The 24,497-nt window shown below is 39.0% G+C and overlaps 1 long non-coding RNA gene across 3 annotated transcripts in view; it reads right to left on the bottom strand.

The window, feature by feature from the left end:
- Positions 1 to 627: 627 nt before the first annotated feature.
- LOC142865020 (uncharacterized) overlaps positions 628 to 24,497 on the bottom strand; it is a 585,997-nt gene continuing 562,127 nt past the window's right edge. For all 3 annotated transcript variants that reach the window (XR_012915320.1, XR_012915321.1, XR_012915322.1), the window contains one exon: positions 628 to 3,728. This is a non-coding gene — a long non-coding RNA (uncharacterized LOC142865020). The remainder of the gene's footprint in view (positions 3,729 to 24,497) is intronic.

Genomic DNA, 24,497 nt, shown 5'->3' on the forward strand with positions numbered 1-24,497 from the left:
ATCATTATGCTATCCAAAAAAATTGTATGACCATAAGAACACGAAGAAATGCACTGTCCTGCCCTGTGTGTGACCTACTGAGTTAGAAGGAAGTACCAGTCCAAGGAATACAAGAGAAATGCTGAAACCCACGAATGAGGCGATCAGCTTGGGTAGGCTCCAGACTTCTTTGTCAAAGAAGTATCAGGTATGGCATAACCTGAATGCAGGCACATAGGCTATCTGTCCACACTCCCTTTTGACTTTTGGAATACTTGATGGAAATTTTTATTTTAATTTCATAATATTATAGGGGTACAAACGCTTTGGTCACATAAATTGCCTGTGCACTGCCAAGTCAAAGCTACGAGCATGCCCATCCCCCAAACACCACACACTGCACCCATTAGGTGTGAATTTACCCAACTGCCCCTTCCCCCTCCCCCTGCCTGATCCCCAGTGAATGCTACTTCCATATGGGCATGTAAGTGTTGATTGATTAGAACCAATTTAATGATGAGTACATGTGGTGCTTGTTTTTCCATTCTTGTGATACTTCACTTAGAAAAATCGGCTCTAGCTCCATCCAGCGTAATACAAGAGGTGCTAGATCACCATTGTTTTTTTTTTCATGACGGAGAAGCCCTCCATGATATCCATACACCACATTTTACTAATCCATTCATGTATGGGTGGGCACTTGGGTTGTTTCTACATCTTTGCAACTGTGAATTGTGCTGCTATAAACATTCAAGTGCAGATGAAAAAATTCTTAATAATGTTGGTGCACCCTACCAGGGCTGTCCACAGAACCCAATCAGTAGGCTGAGCTAGAACCTCTCATCATTACATTACCAAAGTCATGGGATAACTTAGTTTCCTGAGAGGACAAATTTATTTCAACCCTTGAAAGTTAAGTATGGGAATATGTATAAGAACCAAGTAATAAGCTTTTGTAATTAAGGGGTCTTTGCAACTGGTATTATATAATTTGGTGTTCTATATAATTGTATAATATTTAAGAGAATTTGTTTTATTAAGTTAGCCTTAAGTTTCAATATAAAATGTATACATGAGCAATGGTTATAGAGTTGGGATTTCAAGTTGAAACCTTACTACATTTTTATTCAGCACTGGGACATTTGAGATAACTTATAGCTCACCACATGACACATTTCATATATTGGATGTGTAAGAACAGTTTGCGTGCTCAGGAAACAGATGACTGCAGAGCCATGTCAGCCTGGGAGGGGCCACATCAGAGCTGGCACTTTGGTGAGGAGTAGAGGCACGATGTTCAGCTTTCCTGGGCTACACTTGCTTCATACCAAGGGGTCCCAGAAGTAGACAGGAGTCTGGCTGGGGCACGTGTTGGGCAATCACCATAATGGGATCAAGGCGACCCTGCAGTAGTTGTTTGCAGACTGGCTGCCTGGGCCGCCACTGAATTGGAGTCATGCCCGGATCATGGCAGCGGGGAGGGGAAGAGGAATTCTGTAGTGCCAGAGACAGCCACAGCACTGCTGCCTCAGACAGGGAGGGCCACTGGGCATTGTGCAAGCTAAGAGAATTTATCACTCAACCATCTACTGGCTTCAGCCACAAATGCCAGTAAGGTCCACACTGTCCAGGCAGCCTAGGAAGGGACATGGCCACAAAGACCCATCAGGGCAGAGAACCCCTTACCCTTATATCTTTGAGGCCAACTAAGACCCTTACCTAACTCCCCATATACCATTTAAGGAGGAAACAAGGTGAGAAAAAGACTGTACTTAACCCGAAGCTTGCTTTCTATGATGATGTTGGACTAGGTCATGGGTTGAACTCAAAGTTTAAGTGGAAGCTTATGAGGAGGAAAAATTAGAGACAAAAATGAAGAAAAAATATTTTCTCTGTACATCCCATCAGCAGTGTAAGTAAATTTGTGGTCCCGTTTCAAACTTGGTTAATTTTCATCTCACAGACTCACAGAAGGGAGAGTTGGGAGCAAACTCAGCAGTTATCTATACCAGTGGTCCCCAACCTTTTTGGCGCCAGGGGCCAGTTTCATGGAAGATGATTTTCCCATAGACTGGGGGTAGGGGGAGGCGGAGCTTAGGCGGTGATGTGAGTGATGGGGAGGGCGGGAAGTGCATAAGAAGCTTCGCTTGCTCGCCCACAGCTCACTCCTGCCGTACAGCCGGGTTCCTAACAGGCCACGGACCAGTACCAGTCCATGCCCGGGGGGTTTGAGGACTGCAGATCAATAGCAACATTCTTATTTTGCAGGTGATCAAAACAAGACAGGAAAATGTTAAGTGATCTGAGAGGCAGAATAGCACAGTGACCAAGAGCCTAAACCACGCAATTAGGCAGACCTGTACCCACACCCTGCGGCTGCCATTTCCTGGCTATGGGACCCTCTCTGAGCCTTAGTGTCCTTGTAAATTGGGGACTGCTTAGAGCTATCTCATAGGGTTCTTGTGAGGATCAAAGAGAACATCTTTCAAACACTTAGCATAGCACCTGGCATTGAGTAATTGCTCAATAACGGTAGTGGCTTTCATTGTCTAAGTTCACAGCAATGGGAAGGGAGAGGATGGGAAGTGCAGGGAGGACACACAAGTCCCCAAGAAAGCAAGGGCAGAGCCTTAGCCCTGTGATTAGCATTCCATCAACCCAGGCTTCCGACGAGGCTGGCTTTGGTTAATGCAGCCCATCTGCTAGGCTACAGTGAACTGCAGAGTGGGTTTCCCGGGAGTATTCATTGGGGCTGATTAAAGCCTTCCTAACATGCCATTTGCATCTGTTGGAATCTTCTGTGCTGTTTATGTTGGTTTGCTATTATGCCATTTACCTTGAACAGCTTTGTTCTTTTTAAAGAAAAACGTAACACTCTGCTGTCCCATGGAGGTGTGAGCCACATTGGAATGAGCGCTGCCCTGTGCTCTCGATGGCTGTGTGACAGGGCAGAGGGTGAGGGATCCTGGGGCGAGTGGAGAGAGCACTGGACCAGGAGTCTAGTCCCTGCTGTGTGTGACTTTCTGATACCCTGAGAACCTTTCTAAGTCTTGGGTTCCTTATTAACTTTTTTAAGGGGTAGGGTTTGGACACGATGGCTAAGTGCCCTTCCGCCTCCGAACCTCTGTGATCTGTTCGGCACAGCGTCAGGCTGGGTGACAGTGTGCCCCTCTCGTCATTTTCAGGCTGCACTGATAGCGATGACAACTAAGGACAGGTGGCTCTCGATTCATAAACAGTGAAGATCAGCAAGGGAATAACAGACATTGACGTGAAACAGACCAAATTAAACAAACAAGAAAATGAAATGAATAGCTAACCTTTACGAGAACTTACTATGAACCAGGAAGAAGGCTTTCCTCACCTGGATTTAGTTGATTTAATCTTTGGTACAACCCTGTGGAGTAGGCACAAATACTGTCTTCATTTTGCACATAAAAAAGATAAAGTCACAAACGCTGCAGAGTAGCAGTCCCCAACATTTTTGGCACCAGAGACCGGTTTCATGGAAGACAATTTTTCCATGGGCCAAGGGGGTGGGGGTATGGTTTGGGGATGATTCAAGTGTATTACATTTATTATGCACTTTATTTCTATTATTATTACATTGTAATATATAATGGAATAATTATACAACTCACCGTAATGCAGAATCAGTGGGAGTCTTGAGCTTGTTTTCCTGCAAGTCAGGCACCTGCTGATCCGACAGGAGGGGGAGCTCAGGCGTTGCTAGGAGCGATGGGGAGCGGCTGTAAACACAGATGAAACTTTGCTCACTCACCTGCCACTCACCTCCTGCTGTGTGGTCCAGTTCCTAACAGACTGTGGCCTGGTACTGGCCCATGCCTGGGGGTTGGGGACCTCAGTTGTATAGAACTTCACACTTTGCAATTTATCTCTGCAAACATTTATTTTACTTAAGTCTCACGCAAAACCTCCAAGCAAGGTAGGTATCCTCACCAGTCTAGGGATAAAGAAACTTGATCTCAAAGCAAGGGAAGAGACTTACGCCCAGGACACAATGCCCCACTGGGGTAGAGCTTTAGTGTCACTTTCCCACACTTTTCCATGATATCTGCTGCCTCCTCACTGGGACCTTTGCTTTTCTACTTCTCCTTCATTTTTGCTTTTACCCCCCAAATCCTGTTTTTCCATTTCTTCTCCACTGATACATCATGCCACACTTGACTGATGAGAAAACCCTTACCTCCCCACACAGCACGCCCCCCTGGCTAGACCTGGACCCTACTGTGAAAAGTATGGCTCTTCTCATCAAAACCCAGTTGCCTCATCATGCCCTGGGGATCCCTTCCCTCCCTTGCCATCCCTGCTCTACCCCACCATCGATGTCTCCCCTGTGCTGGGTCATTCCTAAACAGGCTCTGGAATCTCCCATACTTGAAACACCTGCCTTGAATCCACATCTTCCTCCAGCTCCTGTCCCTCTGCCCTCTGTCATTGATAATAAACTTATTATTGATAAGTTATTATTGATAATAAACTTATCAAAAGCTTCTCTATATGCATCTGCTCTACCTCCTCATTTCCATTCTTTCCCCAACCAGCTCCCATCTGGGTGCTCCCCTAACCTCTTCCAAAGAAATTACCCTGGCCAAGGGCAGTGGGACCTTCCTGTGGCCAAATCTAGTGGGTCTTTCCCAGTCTCCATCTTACTCCGTTCCCAGCAGCAATGGAACCAGGCCAGGTCTCCTCTCTTGGCTCTTGCAATCCTGTGCTCCTTCCAGCTTCCTCCTGTCCTGCTGGCTGCTCCTCCTAAGACCTCCAAGAGTTGTGGTTCCTTAATGTTCAGCTCAGCTTCCCCTGTTTTCTCTGTTTTCAACAGGATTCAATCCTTCTCCATGGCTTTGAATATGACTCTAGGCTGGCAATACCCACATTTATCTCCCCAATCCCAGGCCTCCTTTCTGAGATTCAGATACTCATCTCCAGCCACTTAGATTAGACAGTTTCTCCTTTGGGAGCACCTGCCAACTCAGAATAAATCTCAGACTGAGCCCTTGATTTGCAGCCTGTACCTACTCTTTTCCACTCTCTCACCTCATTTAGTTTAAGCATTTTTGAGAAATCTCATCATCTATCCAATTGTTCATTCCAGAAACCTATGGCAAGTCTTATTAGCATTGACTCCAAAATAGATTTCAAACCTATCTAACACATCTTCATTGCCTCAACTGGCCCTGTGGTATTTTCAAATCCAAGGAATGGATCTTTAAGTAAAAAATAAATAAATAAAAAAAAATGAGGAAGCAACACTTTCCTGGAACATGCAAATTACATGCTGGCGATGTACCTGTGCACTCAACATGTGGTTTATAGACCAGCAGCATTAGCTCAGCCTGGGAGCTGGTTAAAATGCAGATTCACAGGCCTCATACCAGCTCTCCTAAATCCAAACTTGTGGATTCTGGAGGTGGGGCTCAGGAATCTGTTTAATTGAGATCTCCAGGTGACTCTTCCTGAGAACCAGTGGGCTGCACTGTGGCATATGCTCGGAGCACTGCAGCTGAGAACTTGGAGCCTCCTGCCCAGCATCCCTGGAAAAACTGCCAGCATGGCAAGAAGTGACTGTCCCCATGGATCTTAGCAAATAGCTCTGCCATGTTCATATGCCCCTTCAGAAGGCACATGGGCAAACTGAAACACTGGATTGAGACTCAGAACATTAAAAAAAATTAGAATCTTATGAAAATATAATAACACAATGCATGCAATGATAAAAGCGAAAATTAAACTGTAAAAAATGTCTATAAGTGATTTTCCAATTATTCTGAGGTTACCACTGTCTTTCCCTAGAGATAATCAATGCTTTACGTTTCTTGCTTATACCCTCTAGAAATTTTCTCTGAATATACAAGTATATATGCATGTATATTTATATGTATATGCATGTGTATATATATATGGGGGGGAGGAGAGAGAAAGTCCCCTCCTGTTTTAACAGAATATAAACTGAAGCACACATATTCTGTGACTCTTTTTCCTGAAAATTGCTGCTGTCTACCCACATCTAGAGGTTCCTTGTTCTTTCTAATGCTGATTCCACTGAATAGACCTATCTTATTTTATTTTGCCCATGGCTAGTCATATAAATTGTTTCCATTTTTTGCTATTATAAGAAATTCTGCCAAAAATATATGCTTATCCTTGGACACATGTGAGTATGTCTGTGAGGTCATAGCAACCTGTCACCGTGCTTATCTGTCCCTTCACCTGGTGATTTCCAGGGACCCTTCTAAATCTGTAATCTTAGTCGTCTTCACAAATCATCCTGTTTTTAGCAATATTAAAACATGTAAAGCTTTGTTGATAAAGAGGAGATCTCGCTAAATGCACACCAGCTCTCTGCCTGCAGTGTGTCATGAAACGCCACACAACGCAGATGAGGAGAGAGAACGCTGGTTTAGCAGCTACGGAAGGATGAATCGATTAGTGTGAAACCTTCCCAACAATAGATAAGTGTTTACATCTCTTCTCTCTCCACTTTGCAACTGTTACTTTCTCTTATGAGACTACATGGGAAAAGAATGCATTAATTTTCTTCTCTCCATGTTGTTTAAACGCAAGGTGTTTCTGAGTTCCCCATTGACCCTGGTTCGCCTATAACACATGTGAGGTATGCCATGGTGGTTTCTGATCGCAGGGGATCATTTTTAATCATCTTTTGTGTTTTTGTCTTGAAGTGACCTCACAGCGTTTAGCAGGATATACACATACACACATACACTGTCACGTCCGCACATCACTGCTAAGATTGTGTGAGAAAATTCTACTGCAAGCGGGTTATGGGCAAGTTTTTCTTTGCTCCCAGTAAGATGGAAGACTCCCTGACAAGGATTTTATTTTCATTGTAGTGGGCTGTCAGCACAGCCATTTGTAATAGCCTGAATTAATAAGGAGAGAACAGAAGAAAGACAGCTTGCTGCCAAACAGCTCGGGGATGCTCGGGGCTGCACAGATCAATCAGCTGGGCACACTGGCTATTGTCTGTTCATCAATTCATTTTCATTGAGTTTCAGGACAGAGAACACCAGGCCTTTTTCTGAGGCATGCTCCTAGAATGACTGCCTATACTCGCTTTCCATTCCAACCTTTCGATCCCGTGAGCTGCTCATCAAGGAGGCATATTGTGTTTAGATTAAGATACTTCTCTAAAAATCAACTTGTGGCAGAGCCCTGCCCTTTCCCACTGCCCACATGCATATGTCTTCAGGACCTTTCAAAAATGTTTACACATATTTGCACAGTTCACAATCGCAAAGGTGTGGAAACAACCCATGTCCCCATCAATTCATGAGTGGATTAATAAAATGTGGTGTATGTACACCATGGAGTACTATTCAGCTTTAAGAAACAATGGTGATATAGCATCTCTTGTATTTTCCTGGATAGAGCTGGAACCCATTCTACTAAGTGAAGTATCTCAAGAATGGAAAAACAAGCACCATATGCACTCACCAACAAATTGGTATTAACTGATCAGCACTTAAGTGGACATACAGGCATAACATTTATCGGGTGTCAGGCAGGTGGGAGGGGAGCATGGGCAATATATGTAACCCATAACCTTAACATTTGTACCCCCATAATATGCTGAAATAAAAAAAAGAAATATAAATCCAACTGGAGCTTCTAAATCAGCAAAGAGAAAAGAGTGGCCAAGGCTTGGGGAGATTTAATACAGAAATTTAGTAATTCAACAGAAAGCATAAAAAGAAAATAAAGTTATGGAAAGCAAATTTCACACGCAAAATAGTAGAATTAAGTCCAAATATGTCTTAATAAGCACAACAACAAAACATTTAAATTACTTTTTAAAAGGCAAGGATTATCAGCTTGGCTTAAAACACAAAACTAAACAAACCACAGAAAGACTGGATGTAATGGGATAAAAAGAGATAAATTATCAAAATACTAACAAAAAGAAAGCTGAAGAAACATTACTAATGTCAGACAAAAATAGTCTTTTAAACCAAATGTATTAATAGAAATAAAGAGGGTCACTACCAAGAAGTTTAATGACCAAAAAAAAAAAAAAAAAACTAATAGGCACAATCAATTAGCATCAAACACCTCTGAGATGCAAAGGGAGACCCTTATGCGCTTGTGACAACATGATAAATTAAATAGTCAAATGCTTTCAAAGGCACTGGGGCACATGAAGGCCACAGAGGAAAATGACAACATTCATTTCTAGTTGGCTGGTGTAACACATTTTTGTTGTTTTCTTTTATTCAAAATGTATTCCCTTTCTACCAAAAATAGCTTTCTGATTTTTCTCAGCAAAGCACATTCTCTGCCACTTTCAGATGTCATGCTTCAGCCTGGGCTCCACACCATTTTGGGGTTAGAGAAATTAACTCAAGCGTGCCACGTAACAGCATCTCTCTCCCCAGGAACCAATGACTGGTTCATGGATGAACCAATGACCCAGCAGAGCCTGTGAGATACGATGAGAATTTCTGGGATTCTTGGATGTTTTTGGTGGCTGTAAAATGGTGAGGATATAAAGACAGAGCCTTAAGAGGCCACCACAGACAACTTGAGAATGAAGCCAACCTGGTAGAAAACTGCAATGACAGACAGACCGAAATTAGTCCTGATGGCATCTCAAGAGCCCCTGGAAGAAATCCCACCTGAAGCTAGTATCCCCCTGGATTAAGTGAACTAATATAATCTCCTAATTTTAAAAAATATTAGTTTGAATTAGGTTTCTGTTATAATAAAAATAATTTTCGCTAATATAGACAAAATTCCATTAATCGTGTTTATTAAATTTAGAAGACCCAGAATCCCGAAGCTTCAAAGTGGTCCTCATAGTTTCTTCTTCTTTTTGGACAGAACCAAATAGCTTTTTAATCTGGAAATCAGAAAACACAAACATTTCATCTGACTGAACTCCCTCCATAATATTAGTCCTGCCTATACTTTGAGAAGTCAGGAATGGGGCCTTTCCTTCTGATAACTATTGACAGAGTGACATGAACTAACTACTTTGATAAGGATAACATTAAAGCTGGATAAAATAGAAAGATAAAATAAAGGCATTGGAGTGATAATAATAATGGGAAGAATTACTGGGCCAAGACCTAGGAGAAGACAGTGCTTGAGAGATGCAGTGTCTGGTAGCTGCCATCCTGAAGGTGAAGGCTATCAGATCGAGAAGTACTTCTGAAAGCTTATAGAAGGGGACAGAAGTCCAGAACTTGCTAAAGGAGGCGGTCATGACAAATTCCCTGCAATTTGTGTGTTGGAGGCCTGACTGGCTTTATCCTAAGAGAAAGAGTAAATTAGAAGTATAACAACATATTTCTCATGAGGACTGAGTGGAGATGGGAGACATCTAGATATCCAAGAAATCTAAGAAATTTGATAAAAATATGGACAAATCCAAATGAATCATTGTCTTGTGTGATTTATAATAATAAAATAAAAATGTATGACAATGAAAGCACATAAGTTGGAAGGAGATAAAAGATGCAAAAGTATTTTAAGGCACTTACTTGGATTATTTAGGAAGAAGGTAAAAACGGAAAACCATAAAACATTACTAATAGAAATGAAAGAAAATCTTCCTTCCCTGCTCCTCACCAATGGAGAAATATACAATGTTCACAAACCGAAATACCCAATTTTGTAAAGATTTTAATTATCCCTAAATCAGGCCAGGCACGGTGGCTCGAGCCTATAATCCTAGCACTCTGGGAGGCCAAGGCAGGCAGATTGCTCAAGGTCAGGAGTTCGAGACTCCAGCCTGAGCAAGACCCCGTCTCTACCAAAAATAGAAAGAAATTAACTAAAAATATATATAGAAAAAATTAGCTGGGCATGGTGGTGCATGCCTGTAGTCCCAGCTACTCAGGAGGCTGAGGCAGTAGGATCGATCACTTCGGCCCAGGAGACTGAGGTTGCTGTGAGCTAGGTTGATGCCACGGCACTCACTCTAGCCTGGGCAACAAAGTGAGACTCAAAAAAAAAAAAAAAAGAAGATTTTAATTATTCCTTCTAGTAAAAATATCAAACGTCCTATTGTGAAACTTGACAAACTTATTCTAAATGTATATGAAAATGCAAAAGGCCAAGGTTAACCAATTATATCATGAAAACTTCTTATAAAAGAACAGTAATTTGAATGAAAGTAATTACAGGTACCGTTGTAAGGATAGACCCATAGACTAATGGAGCAGATAAGAAAACTCAGAAACATACCAATATATATAAAGACACTTGGTTTAAAATTAGGTTGCACTTTGGAGTGATGAGGAAAGATGATCTTTTCAATTAGTAGTGCTAGGAAAACTGGATACAATGTGAAAAAAACCCTAAACCTCTAGTCCATACTATACACACACAAACAAAACAATTATAGTGGGTTGTTGATATAAATATGAAAGGTAATACAATAAATATTTCGGAATATAATTTAGGTGACTATTGTCATGACTTCAGAAAAGGAGACAATTTTAAAATAAGGACACAAAAAGGACTAACCAAAAAGGAAATTTTTGATACATTGTACTACATAAAAATTAAGAAATTATAGTTCTTAAAAAGACACCATCAAGAAAGTTAACAAATATAACCAAGACATAGATTGATAGAGGATATTTGTAAAATAAATAAAAAGGACTTATATGCAGAGTATATAAAGTCTGCCAATCATAAGAAAAAGACAGATAACCCAATTTTTAAAAAAGGATGAGACACGTGAACAGGTAATTGGCCAAAGATGATATCTAGATGACTCTGTACATGAAATGATATCCAGCCTCATTAGTAATAAAGGAAATGGTAATTAAAACCACAATGAATTACCACTACATACTTCACCAGAGTGCCTCAAATTAAAAAGACAGAAGAGGAATTGATTTGTGGCAACAGGAACTTTTATACACTGCTGATGGAAATATGAATTGATACTACCACTCTGAAAACAATTTGGTAGTATCTAACAAAATAAACTATGCATGTCCTTGCAATTGAGAATTGTGCTATTAATATAAACATTCTTCTGAGTGAAGTACCACGAGAATGGAAAAACAAACACCACATGTATTCGCCATTAAAGTGGTATTAACCGATCAAAACTTATGCGCACATTTGGAAGTAACAGGTGGGCAGGAGGAGGGGATGGGTAAACTCACACCTAATGGTGCATGCTATCTGCGGGATGGGCTCGTATCTGGCTTTGACTCAGGCGGTGCAAAGACAATTTATGTAACCAAAGAATTTGTACTGTAATACTCTGAAATAAAAAAAAAAATAAAACAACTATGCATATCCACAGACCCAGCAATTCCATTTCTGAGCATATACTCAACAGAAAGTCATGCATATGTATAATAAGTGACAGAGACAAGGATATTTATGGCAGCATATTTGAATAATAGCCCGTAACTATAAAGGGCCCAAATATCCGTTAGCAATAAGCGGTGATACATTCTTACAATGAATATATAACAGAGAAAATGAGCAAAATAGTTACATGAAAAGATGAATGAAATCTCATAAACATTATCAAAAGAAGCCAGACAAAAAAATTATATATTACTCCATTTACATGAAGTTAAAAAATAGGTAAACCTAATCTACAGTGTTTAGTGGATGCAAACTTGCATGGAGAAACCATTAAGACAATTACTACAGAACCCAGGGTAGTGATTACCTTTGGGGAGAATAAGAATTGGAAAGCAACCTGCTTCTAGGATGGCTGCATTGTTCTATTTCCTGATGAGTTTTTCCTTTATAATAATTCATTAAGCTCTGCATTTTTATGTATTTTTGACATATATGTTTATATTTCACCATTAAAGAGGCTTAAAAATGTTACCATCAGTCAACTGATCTATGCAACCTAACGCCATAGGTACACACCCTGTAGCACCTCAGGGAGATGTCTCTGGAGTCAGATGTCTGGGTTTAAATTCCAGCTCTCTCCTAAGGGATGTGCGGCCATAGGTGAATAACTTAACCCCTTTAAGTCTCCATTTCTTTATGTGTAACATGGGTGTTGTATAGCTGAGAGGATGAAATGAAATAAAGCATCCAAGCACCTAGCAATTATCATGGCACATCAAGAGAGTGCCATTTTATTTTAGTTATTCATCTGCAAAAATGTTCTTGATGTAAGTCAAAGTCACACCTGGGCAGAACTGGCTTTATTTCCCACCTTCCTCCTTCCAGCCCTTGCTTCTTTGATGCTGCTGTCTGCAGTGGTTAATGACAGGAATGGAGACAATCACAGTAATATCATCCGAGAGCTGTAGGGTGCTTTAGCATTTACAAAGAGCTTGCCTTTATATTTTATCATTGAATTCTTCAGAACAGCGTGAGAAGTCAGGTCTATTTTTCCTGCAGACACAAGCCAAGGAAATAAGAGGTTTAGATGGTTTAGCAGATCAGTGGTGGATTCCCACAGGTCCCTGACACTCTGGCTCAACTACTTACAGTCTTCACTGTTCAATTTGCAATGATTATGGTTTCCATGATGGTGTAAACCAAGAAGTTGAAGTGATTCCACTTAGAGAAAAAGGCGAAAGGACAATCTGTAACCATCATTAGTACTCAGCAACCAAAGTGTTTCTTTAATCTACTCCAATGTATGAATAAAATCATTTCCTTCTGCTCACAGATCTCTTTTTATTATTTTCTCTGTATGAATTTTTATTCTCTTCCTCAGTACCCCACCCCCACATCTGCCACTATGCCATTGTCATGGTACTGAACAACAATGGCAAATCCGGGACATGGAAGCACATCACTGCTGATTTCTGCCCATGTCTCTAAGAGTTTATTGCTTAGTTTAGTTTGAATAAGCCATCCAGACCTTGAACTGTTTGCTCTCAAGGCCGACCCTGATGTAGGTGTACTTAAGTTCACTGTACAGAATTCCCTCCTTTCAATCCAAGTTGTTCAGAAACATCAAAAACCCTAGGAAGTCATTCTTTATCATGCCCATTTAGCACCTGTACTTTTAGCCCTAACTGTTGTGCCACGATAAGGGAAGCCACTTAACAAAAAGACTCGTGACCAATTCAGCTAAAAAAGCTCAGCTCTAGAAGAGAAAATGAATGGTATAGTTTTGTTTTCCATTCTTACAAAGAATTTCAGGGCCAGTCCTTAGAAAATTGGAAAAGAGGACTGAGTTTGCTTTGGTTTCTCAACGGACTTTCTTTCTGCCATTTTCTTTTGGCAAGATTACTCAGTACTCTGTGTGGGGAAAGAAGGTTAGCACTAGAAGTCTGGAGATTAATTAATTCATTAAGCATTTATTGAGTTCCTAATGTTTGTTAGGCATTGTGCTGGAGGCTGAAGATCAAGTGGTAAACAAAATAGACAAGGTCTGTGCCCTCATGAACTCACCGGCTAGTAAGTTCTCAATTGTGAGAACAGGCAAGTTACTTAATCAATGTAAACATCACTTTCCTTAATTCTCAAGTAGAGATCTCAATCCTCCTCTATGCAACAGGGTTATGAGATAAATAGTAGCAGATATATCTATGAGGACTAGGGTACATGGTTTTGTTGTGAAAATTTAGGTCTATTGAAATGTCAGGTGTTATCATCATACTTTTCTTCATGAGATATTCATGTTTATATGACTTGTGATTAAAATGGGATTCTGGGTACTATATAGGGTCTGGGGCTCCTTTGCTAACTTTCAAAAGCAAGGAACTTCATAACTCTAATGAAGTGTTATTTACATTTAAAAGCAGGTTAGAAACTATAACCCAAGAGAATAGCATTTATCATCTCAAACTGAAATAAGTATAACCCTTAGGGTATATAGTAGTAGTCTGCCAGTGGGTATAATACACAGGGCTACATCCTCATTTGAAGACAAATAGTTTAAGTTACAGTTTTAACGATAATAAAACATCAGAGATACTGTCTTACTCCATTTTCTGTTGCTTGTTATTCTGTTATAGAATATCTGAAACTGGGTAATTTATAAAGAAAAGAAATTGATTTATAGTTATGGAGGCTGAGGAGTCTAAGGTCAAAGGGCCACATGTGGTGAGGGCTTTCTTGCTGGTGGGGACTCTGCAGAGTCCCAAGGTGGCCCAGGGCATCACATGGCCAGGGGGCTGGTGTGCTATCTCAACTCTCTCTTCCTCTTTTTATAAAGCCACCAGTCCCTACTCCCATGTTAACCCATTAATCCATTAGTCCATGGGTGGATTAATTCATTCATGAGAGTAGAACCTTCACAACCCAATCACCTATTAAAGGACTGGCCTCTCAATACTGCCACACTGGAGATTAAATTTCAACATGAGTTTTGGAGGGGACAAATAAGCAAACCATGGCAGATAGTAGGAGTTCAAATAATTTTTTAAAAATAAAATAGAAATCATCAAAGACATTTCAAATTTGTGATAGCCTACTATAAGCTAAGCCCCTAGAAACATTAAGGGTCATCAATCATTTATACTTTTCCACTTTAAGAGATTCTTTGGTGAAGAAATTTGAGGTAGATCAAAAGGATCAATCTTACATGGTAAAGATTTAAATCAGAAAAACAGAAAGGTTCTCCTCCCTGTACTCAATATTATGGTTCCCCTCTTATGCTGATTGTTCATCCTTGGTGTTTCAATACAGAATCCAGTGTTCCCTTGGTTAGAGATTGCTCCCAGACAGCTGGCCTGCTCATTTGAGACAAAACCCACAGTACAAAGCAGCAGCTCCTCAGAAATGAGAAGGGTGATGGCTAATGCACCCTTGTGTTCAGCTTAACTTCTGAGTAGTGGTTTATCTGTTATCATTCCATGTTCCCTTTTTTAGAGCAAAATCATGATGAGCTTATAGTTCTAAGAATGCAAATCTTGCCTTTCAAGCTTGATCAAGAGCTCAATGAGAGTTCAAATGGCTTGTAGTCTCCAAGTGGTCTAGAACAGTGTTGGGTATAAAGAATTTTTACCTTTTTACCTTTAGCTAGATCCATCTTTTTCTCCAAATGTATTTGAGGTGGCTCTGGGTAGTGTAGGCATTCCATAAATAAGCCTAATTTAAATTTTTCTCTGCTCTTAAATAACAGGATGTTAGCTAGATTTATTCCTGATGCTTAAAAATTTTGGCTAAGGCTTCAAAACAGAGATCAATGGATCATGAGTACACATTTTAAAGAGAGATGCTTGATACTTCCCTAGCAGCCATGAATAAAGATAGGAAAGCCAGTCCAGTGACTGCCACCCCATCCCAAGCTGATAAAAGAAGGCTAGAGATTGATAGAAGGGATTTTTTGAAATAAATTCACGTGAGGAAGGGAGCAATGTAATTGTTACCCGTTATTTCCCCTAGTATTTGCAGTACCTGTGAAAAGGGCACTATATTTATCAACTAGAGCTTTCCATGATGGCAGGAAGGGAAAAGAGGGCCAAGCAGGTACATTTCCATGGTTTGCAGTTGGCAAAAAAGAATGAATTCTTGATATCGGGTGAACCCCACCATGCTGGGTGAATGCTAACCAAGAGCCACCTACCAAGGCAAGGGGACTCCTGAGGAGAGAAACCACTGAAGGGGGTGCTCCAGCAGGCCAGTTGGAAAATATATCACTTGAATCAGATATCCTCACTGGGATCTCCAAAGAACACACTTATGCACCCTACAAAAGATCCAGAATTTGGTGACTACCATGACAGAGACTGACAATTGAGAGAGAATGGTAAACATCAGCTAAGTAAAAAAGGCTTTACCTGTTTTCCTTTTGATCATTCTTTCACTCTTTGCTTCTTTCTTTCCCTCTTTTCAAAATTTCACACATTAAACCAACATTGGAAGATCGGGAGCCAAACAAAAAAAACAGTGAGGGAACAAGGAAGATGAACGAACAGACCATGCCATCCTTCTGTTCTGACAAGTCAACAGCAACAGCTCTTGACTGGCGAAAGAACCAAGCGGAGAGTTAGAGAACAGCCTTTACTCCACCAGCAGGTTCAGCCAAATTCTGACTTCTGACCCCCCCCCCCTTGTTCTCCTCCAGCTTTTATACCCTTGGTAGGACTCAGAAAGCGTCCAATCAGCAACAAGCTTTAACATCCAATGAGCAACAAGCTTTAGCATCCAATGAGCAACAAGCTTTAACATCCAATCAGCAACAGTGGGATTCAAAAAGTACCCAATCGTGATCACGCGAGCAGTGCAGCCAGTGTGGGCCCAGACCAGCACACGGGGTCTGGCCCCAGCACCGTGCACCTGCTGAGGCCTCCAGCCGGGATGCGAAGGGGAGGCGGTGAGCGGCCGCATCCGGGCGCCTGATGGATTTCCCCGTCTCTTGAAAGTGTGTCCAGATGACACACGTGAAGCCTGAGCTGGGGATGGGGAAGGGAGGAGGTTTAATTGCCTGGGAGACTGAAGTTTTGAATTAGAACAGACCAGGCTTCTTAATATTTATACATGACAAAACTATGGGGTTAAAGAGTAAAGGAAAAAAATCCACGTATTGAAGGTAATAACTGAGAAGTTACAGATGATTCCTGATTATATTCTATTAAATTTAACGGACTCCACAAATGAGTTATAGTTAATTGCTTTAAAATGCTATAGTCCTATGATAATTTATCAATTAAATGCACAAAGAAATAAAATGAGCTCCTCTCAGACCCCAAAATCAGACTGCCAGACCTTCTTAGAACTGGGGAATGAAGGCTTTGATTTACTGTGTAGAGGACAAACTCCCAGGATGACAAGAGCATTTTAAGGGTAAGTAAAAGATCTTGTGCTCTGTTGTCAGAAAATGCACCGAAGTAAAATTCATACTAAACTTTAGAGAAAGGTTAAAAATGGGGTTTTCACTATTTGTAAGAATCCAAATGCCCACCAACAGTAAGTGGGCATATAAACTGTGGTATAGCCACACAGTGAAACAGGAATGAACTATTCTAGAACCACGCATGATAATATGGATGATTCCTACAAGTGTAACGTTGTGCAAGATTTCAGACATGAGAGTGTGTGCAACGTGATTTGGTTTATGCAAAGTACAAAAATAGGCAAATCAAACTAGAGTGGTGGAAGTCAGGAGTGGGTAGCCTTGGTAGAGAGCAGTGGTTTTATGGGGAGCCAAAGTACTTCTGGGAGGCTGGAAAATTCTGTTTCTTGATCTGGATTTCTAGGTGTTATCAGTTTGTGAAAATGCAAGTTATACATTTATCATTTGTACACTTTTATATGCATACAATTCAATAAACCATTCAAAAAAAATTTTTCCCCTCCCATAGGTAAATCTACTATTGGAAGGGGGCAGGAAGGGGCTCCTGAGTTACGTGGTATGTTCACTTTTTGAATACCCGTTGAGCTGTACACTTATATTTGTACTTTCATACGTGTGTGTATGTGTGTGTATATATCAGTACATTTTATACGGACATAATGGAGTACTTGAATCTAAAACTTCAAACTTATTTTGTCCTAAGACCTCCAAATAAAATACTACCTAATAGACCTCTTTTAAAACTTACTGAGTAAAATATTCCCCAGTTAGCTTTTCACTAAGCTATAACACATCAGGGATAATCAAATATTTATTGATTAAAGATCTAGTTTTCTCAGCCCACGAAATACTTCTTTGGATCTCTTATTGTGCTTTTCTATTGGCCTGATAGGATTTTAAAATTATCATTGCATTCAAGTTGCTGACAACTACATCCCATTTTGCACACCTTTAAAACACCTGTAGTCCTTGCAAGTGATGGACCCACATGGCTTACAGCTTCTCTGCAAGTCGTGTAAATATATCGAATTGAAGAGTCAAGCACAGCATCTGTGAAAACTTCCACCTATGCAGGCGAGTTGGAAGTTAGCTCACTTCTCAGCTCTTAAAAACCAGGGAAGCACCTGGAACAACAGATGGTACATCAATATGACAGTCAGGGGCAGATTTAATTTTCTTGGATTAAAGATCCCAGGCCTTCATCTACTAAATACATAGAGACAAGGGAGCAGTGAGAGCCATTTTACCAGATAACGAACAAGATTTGGTGAATAGAGTCATTTTACCAGATAATTACAGATAAGATTGAAGCTGGCAACACATTTCTCTGTTGCTATTGGGTAGTTACCGTTTTAATTATGCTATCATCTTAATGAGGAAGGTAGGGAAATTATGCCATTCAGAATACTGATAGGCTTTAGCAAACATGGATAGAGAAGATAAATACTGTATGTATCTTATTAACTTTTCCATTTGCAAAGCTAAATCTGTCTGATGTGGTGCATTTGAAATCAGAAACCGCTGAACACACATGAAAAATGGCGAGGCACAGGTCCTATTTCATTCAAAATGACATTGAAAGAATCGCTGAAGAAGAAAACAATACACTGTAAAATAGAAATGATGCTTTTAATTATTGAGCACTAAATACAAAGAAAGACTGCCTTAAGCAAAGTGTGGTTGGCAGCTGAAGAGTATGGTGGATTTCTACCATGTGTAGCAAGCCTCTTGAAACATTATCGATAGGAAGGAAGTGAATAAACAGACATGAGTGTTACCCCACCATCCTGATCTTGTATTTTTCTTTTGAAATAAAAGTGTTACTCTAGCTTGTATCCTATCGTGAAGAGCAGTTCTCAAATGGTCGCTTTTAAGTTTTTATGGCAAGCAAATGAACTAGCTTCCAAAGTGTATTATCAGAGGAAGCATTTTATTGTGATAGGAAAAAAACGATGAGACGAAAAAAAAAAAAAAAACCCTTTCTTAAAGTTTTAGAGCTGTGAAATCCAGAGGAAGCAATAGTTCAAACAGTTACTATGTCTATTATCAGGGAAGTCAGTGAGACATGAAACAAGGACAAACCCCATTTGCCTGGGCAAAGAGCCCAGGGAGGAAGTAATTGCTAGCTGAGGCGCAGCTGCAGATAGAGGTTGATCAAATCCAAAGATCAAATGCTTATTTCATTCTCATAAAAATCATTAAATCACAAATTAACTTACTGCAGGCTCCTATATACTCAGGAAGTGACTATGTATACCATGTGCACATAACTGTCCCTTAATACATTAAAATGGTGACAGTGACTTTCAGTACAAAATCCTTAGATATGAACAATTTATCAAAATGCAAGTAGTCACCATTCACATTTTATTTAGCCATGAGAATGAATTCCATATTTGAACTCACTAAGGAAAATTTCAAAGCAAAATCTAAATTTGGAAGAACCAAGACTCTAAAATGAAAAGTTTGCTACCAACTTTTTGAATATAATATTCATTTGGCTGTTCTTTATTCATATTATATTGATTACAGAGAAAATACCTAAAACATTATTATTAATTTCTTCATATAAATAGAATAGTAAACTGGCAAAGAACTATTTTTTCAACCTTGAGCCTATTTTCTTCACCATAAAAGATATTCATAAAATGTCTGTGAGGCAAAGAGATACCTGGTACCTTGTGCTTTAGAAAATAGTGGATGAAAAAATAATTGTATGTTATTTTTATATCTAAGAAGTTGGAAATAGGTGGAAAGTTTGGAGTTGCTTCCACCCAAATACAGGATAAATGTTTAAAGCATAAAATTGAATGTGTGTCTGTGTGTATGTGTACACATGTAGCAAACTGACTCTTTGTGTCATGCCATCGGCTTTAGTTACTCCCAATTTGCAGACAACTCACAAAGATATATCTACAGTCTCTGAGATTTACTAATATCCAGAACCCACATCTTGAACGTCTCAAATATAGCTCCAACTCAAGCTCCAACTCAGCTGTTCAAAGCTTAACTCAAGGTTTCTCACAACTTACATATATGTATTCCTTCTTTCCACCACAGGGCCTTTGCACATGCTACCCTTTGCTTGTTCCTTCCTAAGTTAATGACTACTTATCCTTCAGACCTCAGCTCAAATGTAATTTCCTCAGGAAGCCTTCCCCCACCTCCATGGCTAGGTTAGATTTTTCTATTATACACTATCATATCATTGTGAAACTTGTCTTCATGGCAGCTGTCAAGCTATAATATCGCATTTACTTGTGCCATTATTTGTGTTTGACTCTCCCATGAAACTGGCATAGTGTCTTGCACATACATGCACAATATGAATGAATGAATGACTACATGAATAAATCGTACTATCTTTTAGTCTGTGGTAAATACCAAGCTGAAGCTGATCTCTGCCTTTGGTCTCAGTGGTAGCCAGGAACATGTGCCTCTCGCCCTTGAGTATGGGTAGCATAATTGACCGATGGCTCTGTATGGAAGATGCAATGTTGTAGGCATTGTGCCTTTGTTCTAGTTTGTATCTCTGAGAATCTTTACCCATTGTATCTATTCAATATTTCATACATGACCAGTGTGTGTGCTATTCAGTTATATGGCATCTGCTTTGCACGCCAGGCAGAACATACATGGTACTGTGCAATTTAATGAGCTACTTAAGATGAAGAACTTAGCAGGACGCCTAGAACACAGGATGAGCATGGTACATGTGTTACCACATCGCCATCACAAGATCACCATGATCATTGCCACTTTTGCCCTCTTCAGTTGTCTCTGCCTGCCTTCAAAGGGTGGAATTTGGTGTGGAAAAAGCACTGTACCTATTTAATTGCCTGACCTCCAGAAAATATTCTGTCATCATTATTTCTAGTGGGGGACACAATATAACTAAATACCAGGCAATGTTAAGGAATACTGCAAACAGCCTTTTCATTTCATTCTATTCTTTGATCAAATGCAAGTATAGAAAAGCAGAGTGGTTTTTTGGTCACATTTGCCAACCCGAGATGATCAAAAGTTATGACTATATTAAGAAGATAATTGTACTTTGGACACATGAGACCGAATCTTGTTAGGATTTCCCTTGGTATAAAAGTCTTACCGTGATTTAACCCCAATTTCTGAGAAATCACACACACATTGCTTTTGGAACACTTGGGTCACTGTGGAATATTTCCAATATCTTCAAATATATCTCCCTGGCTATGGAGAAACATTAATAGCTTTAGTTACTAAAATGTAACTAAATGTAACTTCTAATTTTGTAATCTATTTCAGTAATGTTAGAAGAGATTCTGGAGCCTAGACAAAAATGTCAAAATGACTTTTATTTCAAGTGAAACAATCTCAGCAAAAATATTTTAGTCCTTTAATGTTTTCTGGATGTTACGCCTTTGTGGCCCTCCTCTCAGCAGAAGGACGCTCCCTTCCCAAGGCCCAGAGAAGTCACCCAGGGCACCCACCTAACAATCAGAAAGGAAAGAATTATTTTCCCTCATTTGCCTATAGACTACCAAGGCATTAATTGCATCTTGTCTTCTTAACGTCCCAGGGGAATGAAAACACTTATAGCAATTTATTTTTCTAACTGAGGAAGATAGTGACTGTGAACATCCAGGAATAAGATAATTGGATTTCAAAGGTAAAAACAGGAAAAGATTTCAGAGATTATTATTCTTTTACATTAGGAATATTATACATGTGATACTGATTGAATCTTTAAAATGCTAAAATTATCATCAGTGCAAGGTAGAAAAAAATAGGAATTTATTTTTCTTTCTTCTGTGTTTTAACATGCTAATCAGGAGGCAGAAAATTAGGAAGTGGGAAGAATTGGTAGTAGGCCTAGAAATTAGAGTTTAATAGGATTCCGACTGTCAGATTAATTTTCTACTCTTTCAAGGGCCACAAAAGGATAAAGTTTGAATTCAAACTCTGCCTCTCAGAAACAGTGGTCCAAAGCTCTTCTAGGCCTAATCTCCAGACTTACCCTGGTGGCCAACAATATATTATTTTTCCTTCAAATACTTTAGAACTGCAAATTATATTTTCACTGAAAAATAAAATTTAAATTCTGAGGAGGAACAGCCAATTTACATGCATACGTTTTCACTAATGACATTTTGCTTGGGTGGGGAAAATGTTTTTGCTCCTAAACTTTTAATTTACATTCATGTTGGCATCATGTAAACATAAAGAGATCTGTGCTACTAATTCCAGAAGTTTTTAACGTATGTTACCATAATATTCATTTATTAAGACCAAGAAGCATAAATCAATAAATGTTTAATTATAGGCCTCTCTTTTAGAATAAAGTATTATTAACCAGCCACTTGGAAAATGCAAAGAATTCCCACTTAACTTTTTGTTGAAGGGGAAAACTGAAATATAATCAGAGACTATGTAGAAAATAATGATAAAGAAAAAAGTAAGACCTATGAACACAAATAAGGCTATGCTCAGTGGAAGAAATCATAGACAAACATATCACCCAAGAAAGACTGAAACAAATAAATCCTGTTTTTAGCATTAAGAGCTCAGGAAAAACTCCACAAACTAAACCTAATAAAAGCAAAAATAAAGGAGTTATAAATAAATACAAAGAAATTGCAAAGAAGAAGATTACCAAAGAGGAAGATAATTGAAATAGAGTTAAAACAAAGAACAATGACCAGCCAAGGAATAATGATGAGATAAGCCAATGGGTACACTAATAATTTAAAACAGGAGAAAGCATCAATAGACACAAATGAAGAGAGGGAAACACCCTAAGATACAGTGCAGATAAAAAGAATTATATGGTACTTAAAAAAATTCTAAGCAAAAGTATCTGGCTACAATGAGTGATTTTCTAGCAAAATACAATATGCAAAATTAACCCCAAGAGAGGTAGATAAGTTTAACAGACCCACAATAATTAATGTAATTGAGAAAATTATCAAAGATGGAAAATATCTCCAAATATTAGCAAGCAGGAATCAGCATTAAATTTAAAGAATGACAACTCACAATTGAGTAGGGTTTATCTCAAGAATACAAGATTATTTCAACTTAAAGAAATTAATATAGTTTATTACATTTATGATCATCTCAATAAATATCAAAGAGCACTATTCCTGATTTAAGTAGGAGTGTGTAATAAACTACAAATTCAATGTTCTTCAAATTAAAATAGTACCATTTAAACATTTTTTATCTTAACAGAATGATACTAAAGATCATCTGAAAAATAAACATGTGAGAATATCTGGAAAAGTTCTATAAAATAAAATACAGCCTTATCCTACGAGAAAATAGAATATTATGCAATGAGAAAAATTAAAATACTTAAAGACAATGGATGAAATACGTTGAACAATAAAAGCAAATAGAAAGTCAAGAAATAGACAAACATACCTGGGAATTTAGTACATAACGAAGGTTCGAGTCAGGTGTGAAAAGATGGCAGCATAATCAGCGATTGACCAAGTGGAAAAACACTGTGTCCCTGACTTCACTTCAAACTAAATTCCATGGAATGCAAGAGGTATCAGAGAAAAACTCATAAACCATAAAAAAAGTCAATGAGAATTTTGAGATTGATTTGAGAGCAAAAATGGTATCAAGAATAATTTTAAAAATTATAATCAATTTTAGTTACAAACTCAAAAACCGAGGTCCTAGTTCTTTCTGAAGTTTTTAAAATATAGTTGTATTAATCTATTAATTAATTGACTAAGTTTTTGCTTACCAACTTGTACTTGCTAACATCTTAAACTGCATTTATAAATTTAATATATCCAGCTAGACTTTTAGACTCTCAAAGGTCTTATTAACATATGAAAACTCCACGAGTACTTAAATAAACCTTATAAATATAATGTCAAACTTTTAAGTGTGGGAAATTATATGCTATTGACAATATTCCAAATGTTATTTCACTAACATTTCCACTTACAACAACAATTCTAGATCAAAGTATAGCTTAACTGACTGTTGTATTGGAACCACAAGGCTAGTTTCTGACTCTACTAGGTCACATTCATGCAGGTAAATCCTTAAAACAAAAGGTCCGTTGTTATCGGTTATATTTACGTCACCATTTCTACATTAATTTTACATTTCCCCAAAGTTAAAATAGACTTTCCTACTAAGAGAGCGATGTGTCAATCAAAATTCTTTTGGGATAGTCTTAACCAAAAAAGATTCATAGGGGATATCATTTCAGTTGACTAAAAATGAATATTGACCAGAAACTTGGGAGATCTGAGTTGCAGAGAGCCAAGGCAATTTTTTGTACAATAATAAGGACGCCCAGTTTGAAAGGTTTAGGTCAATAGGAAACTCAAATCCATGTCTTCTACGTGAGCTTAGTCTGCAGCCAACATCCCAAAGATTCAAGTCATCTTATACTGAATTCTCAAGTTATGATGAGGCTGTATTCCATCAGAAAGCCAGTATCTGACACTCTTCGCTCCTTCAATTGGATTTCACTTTTCTTTATGTCTCTTACACAATATTTAGATGACATGTTCTTGGATTCTGTGTTTCTCTCTTGGCTTTTTATGGTTTCAGGCCACCATTTTTAAGGGTCTTCTTTCCTAGTTTGTGCACTTTCCTGCTCTCTGGAGCACTATTTCATATCTCTGCTCTCTGTTTCTCCTCTGTTCTCAAACCCCCAAAGCTTGCTTCCCCAGGTTCACTATGAGTTCAAGATCTTTCTTCCTAGTTCACTGGGGAAAAATGAAGTGCTCAGAAGAGAACTCTCAGACTCTCAAATCCATACTACCCACGTGAGAGCATC

The sequence above is a fragment of the Microcebus murinus genome, chromosome 28, assembly GCF_040939455.1.
Source record: "Microcebus murinus isolate Inina chromosome 28, M.murinus_Inina_mat1.0, whole genome shotgun sequence".
Taxonomy (NCBI): Eukaryota; Metazoa; Chordata; class Mammalia; order Primates; family Cheirogaleidae; genus Microcebus; species Microcebus murinus.